We start from the raw sequence: 5,118 nt of genomic DNA, 5'->3' as shown, positions 1-5,118 counted from the left end.
AACTATTTCTCTTCTTACCTTCACGTCCATTTTCTGTGGCACACAATTTAATTAGTGTATGAGTGTGGCTCAAGACTTATTTACTGGAGTATGAGCAAATTACCAGTAGCTAAAATATTTAAAAAAATTAATGTTCTAATTACATGATTTGGTTTTATTGAATGATAACTAATGAAATATAAAAATTATCCAAGTAAAAATGAAATACGGGCTGGAGAGATGGTTTATAGGTTAGGTCATTTGCCTACAAAGCCTAAGAACCCATCTGTACCCAAATAAACCAGATGCACAAGGTGGCACATGCATCTGGAGTTCGTTTGCAATGGCTACAGGCCCTGGTTCGTTCCCTCTGCCCCTTTCTGTCTCTGCCTCTTTCTCAAATAAGTAAATCAAATAATTAAAAATGAACCTCAGTAGAAATTGTTTAATATTGACAAATATAACAAAACAGAGTGCCACAGCACTATTAGTAGCATTACAAATTAGAAGGTGAAATGTATCTCAAAGTCAATTTAAGTAGGAATTGCTAATATGAAATAATCAAGAACTTAAAATGTGTCATAAATGGTCAGCAGTTAATCCAATTAATCATGACCTTTTATGGTTTTAAATAAAGCACAGATATCATTTACTGAGATTTATTTATTTTCATTTCATGGTACTGTTTCTGATTTCCTGCAACCTACTTTCTTTTATTTTCTAGGTATATTTGGAAATCACAAGCTTAGATCTGTCTATGACAGAAAACATGGGCCAATTCACTTAATTTAGCAGATATGTTATTGTTACACAGACAAAATACCCATGCAGAAGCAGCCTATGTGAAGAAAGGACTCATTTAAGTCTTACAATTTCAAAGGGATGTTTCATCATGGTGGAGAAAGAATGCAGAGCAGGTAGCTGGGGCATCACATCTTCACACAAAGCAGGAAGGAAATCATATGAGTGAGTCAGGTCTCATTACCCAATAGGGCTGGGCTGATCAATGCCATGATCCACCCCCAGCAATACAACTCCTCCAGCAGGGTTTCACTTCCCAGAAGCTACACCATCTAGGGAGAAGATGTCTGGCTTGGATGTTCATCCTAGCAATGTGAAACTGACTACAACAATACCTGAGGCTATGGGACATTTTACATTCAAATCCCTACTCTCTCTCCTATTTATTTATTTTTTTTTTAGGTAGAACCTTACTACTGGAGGCAGTCTGGGATCTTACACTTTAGGGCCTGGTGGGCCACACCCTCACAATCATGCTTCCACCTTTGCTTCCAGAGTGCTGGGAATGAAGGTGTGTGCCACCAGGTTTGGATCCAATGCTCTTAATATGTTTCTATTTCCAGTCCAAGTTCATTATTCCAACTAGTTTATTGTGCATTCCTTGGAACATTATCCTGTGGATATAGATTAGGAGCCAGGTAGTTCACAATGTGTGCAGTTTAGTCAGGGTCACAGACCTTGAAGCGAGATAGACATCAATCTGCCTGGATATCCAACAATAAGTCAGTTCCAAAGTTCACAGGCTAAAATTCTAAGAGAAATTATTCATCAAAGTTGTAGTCATTAGTGTCTCATTGTTGGGACAAATCACTTGACCCTAAGTAGCTTGTGTGGAAGGAAAGGATTTATGTCTTTCTTACAGTTTTGAGAGTAAATTTCATCATGACAGGAAAAGCATGATAAGGAAAAGTAAAGTTGGGGGACACATCTCACAACAGCAAGAAGGAAGTAATGGGGCTGGAATGTGACACCCCAAGGCTCCTCCCAGCAACACACCTCCTCCAGTATGAGTCTACCTTCCAAAGACTATAATAGCTTGAAATTAAGTCTGAGGTGTAACCATGAACACATGAGGCCATGTGGTACCTTTTACATTCAGATTGGTATGAAGGTGATGGCTGCTGACATGACCAATCAAATCTAAAGCAAATTGGCTTATCAAAACTGATCATGGCCTGAGAGTCAGTAGCACATCCTGGTCCCGTCAAAGTCACAAAAAGCACAACTAGGAGCCATGTCTATCCACAATAGAAGGGGAGCAGAATTAATATACTCACAGTATGCCATATGTGGAATACTTGACCTTTTTTATGAAACACTAGGAAGGAGAAGGTTCTTAGGTATAGCTCTCACCAAAAGTATCATTATTAGAGTAGTGCATGAATTGAAGACAGATGCAACTTTCAGCTGTATTTCAGAGTTTTTCTATTGGTAAATACCAAAGAGTAGGACTTTTAAATATGTTTAAGGATTCTGATAAAACCTTATGTTCCATTGGCACACTCTCTAACCCTATTGAATTCCAATATTGTTGTAGTCAGTTTCACAATGCTAGGATGAACATCCAAGCCAGACATACTTTTGGAGAGGAACAGGATTTATTTCAGTTTACAGATCCAGGAGACATTCTACAGATGGGGGGAAAGCTGGAACCCTTTCACATATCCAACTAGAGAAAAATACTGCAGCATGAACACACTGAAAAAAAGCACCAAGCAGTAGGCCTGCTCCCATGCAAGGACTTGATGGCAATGTAGTTTGGGGGGCAGCAACGTCACACTAGGGCTAGGGAACATGGGCAGACACACTCCATTGTCACTGGCCGGCCCTGGGAAGTTGGCAGCAGAGGTGGTGGTGGTCAGGAGCCAGTCTAGTCCTCCACCAAGAAGGTGGGTTAGGCTGAGATAGACTCTGGGAGTAGGGAGTGTCCTGGAATGGGGCAGAGACCCCCTGAGGGGACGGGCTCGAGGGAAGGCTCTGGAGTCAGCAAGGTGAGGCTCTGTGAGCCAGGGCACCTATCTCCAATAAATACAATAAGCTAAAATGAATTTTGGAGGACACAGTTTGTTCAGGAGATGGTTGCATGAGGTGTTAATACAATTTTCTTTGGTATGAATTGTTAGAAAGTTTGGGAGACTCTGTTTGAATAGAAATCTGCAGTGTGTACCCCTCTGACCTGAGATCTTACACTAAAACTTCATATAGTGTTAGAAGAATTCCAGAAAGGGAGAATTATAGCTTTTGCCTAGTCCAAACAATCATTTACATTCTGAGTGAAAAATGTTGCAGAGACGTAAACCTCATTTCAGTACACGTCACACTGTGATGTTGGGAGTGTTTGGACCACTTTTCCGAAGGGAGAGATGAGTTGTTCTGAGGACACCCATGGGCCCAGGAACTGTTCCCTATTGGAAAGGGCCTGATGGTGTGATCTGTGTGTGGGGAGGAATATCTGCCAGACTCCACCTAGTTTGATCTCTAACCACACTGTCTTTCTGCCAAATTATTTACAGTGTTTTGTTGTTTTTAGCTGACTCTTATTACTGAGTCCAGGTATCATGATTCTGTATGAACCCAATAGTTCTGAAGGGTTGAACATGGTGTTTATACTTTATTAGAAATATTAAAAATCTGTAAAGATGCCCAGCATTGTGTCACATGCCTTTAATCCCTACATTTGTGAGGCAGAAGTAGGAGGATTGCCATGAGTTCAAGACTGCCCTGAAACTACCAAGTGAATTCCAGGTCTGCCTGGGCTAGAGCAAGACCCTACCTTGGAAAACCAAAATAGTAGTAGTAATAATAATAATAATCAATGTGAAGAGATTTCACACACATGTAATTTGTAGGAATTTGGCTTGTTTACCCTATATTGTGTGATAGTTTTAGTTTACCACATTTAAGTGAAATAAATTGTTGGTGTACTCTTAAGATTGTCATGCCATTAAAATCTTAGAAAGCATGTCCTTTGAACAACTTTGTATAAAATATCAGTATTTTATTTGGATTATATAACTTTTAGGTGGAAATAGCATGGACACTTCCAAGTCAATGTCCTTAATTTTCAGGAAACTAATAGTGTTTAATTTTGCAGTATTTAAATGTAAAAGGTACATTTACTTCTTTTAATTTGTTAACCATATTTGAGGATATGGTTTTTCATCTTCTAAATATCACCTGCAGAGAGAAAGAAAGGTGGGAGGAGAGAAAGAATGAGTGTACCATAGCCTGCAGCTGCTGCAATTGAACTCCAGAAGTATGCCACGTTGCGCATCTGGCTTACATGGGTCCTGAAGGGTCCTTTGGCTTTGGAGGCAAGTGCCTTAACTGCTAAACCAAACCTCCACCCTGTAATGAATGATTTTTTTAAGTCACTAAATTGTGGGAAATTTAGTTTCTTACAGCACTGTCCTTCAATAAGCTTCTTCTAATCAAGTGTGTTTTTGTTTTTTTTCTCCTAGCCAAAGAGGGCAACTGCTAAACATTGGGAGGAGAGAAATTATTTTTCAGTGATATATCTGCTTGTGGGGAGCACTAAATACAGTATAATTTAATCCTGTAAATAATCCCTCACCAAGGATTCTGTAGGCAGCTCTAGTAAACTCATTATGTCACAAAAAGGCATGAAAACTGAAGGGAAGGAACATTGTTAAGAAAGGGGGGGGGGTGCCATTGAGCATGGGTTAGGAACCATGGAGGATAACAAAGTGGAGGTCATAAAAATGCATTGTGTATATGTTTAAAAATGGCATAATAAAATCCATTGTTAAGTGTAGTTAATATGCTCATAAGAAAGCATAACAATTTGCAACATGGTCTGTCCAGCTCTTATGTCAGTATGTTAGCTTTTGCTATGGTCAATAAACAGTCCACCCAAGCTGGGGGACTCTTCATACCTATCTTGCTATTTTATTTCTCTTGAGACAGTAACTCCACAGGTAGCCCATGATGTCATTGAACTATTGAATAAATCAAGCCTCTGGCCTTAGCCTCAAAAGTAGCTGGGGATGGCTGAGTATTTTCAGAGGATCCCCACCTTTTGTCAATAACATGTAAGGTAACAAACAGGGAGTCCTTCAGATGAATTTGTGAGGTGTATAGACTATTAAATTTAATTTTAACGTCATTCTCTTTTACTTCTGGTTAATAGTTTAGTTTCACAATTTAATATTAGAAGCTGATTTGGCACATTCTGACTTTGAACACATAGTAGGGTTGGAATCCTCTACCCCAAGGTCTGCCCCCAGCTACATACTTCTTATAGCAAGGCTCCACTTCCTAAGACTCCGCTAGCTGGAAACTAAGCAGGAAGCTTAATCAAAACTACCTGAGGCTATT

The sequence above is a fragment of the Jaculus jaculus genome, unplaced genomic scaffold (genome assembly GCF_020740685.1).
Source record: "Jaculus jaculus isolate mJacJac1 unplaced genomic scaffold, mJacJac1.mat.Y.cur mat_scaffold_42_1_1262500_arrow_ctg1, whole genome shotgun sequence".
Classification (NCBI taxonomy): Eukaryota; Metazoa; Chordata; class Mammalia; order Rodentia; family Dipodidae; genus Jaculus; species Jaculus jaculus.
This window is presented reverse-complemented; position numbering follows the sequence as displayed.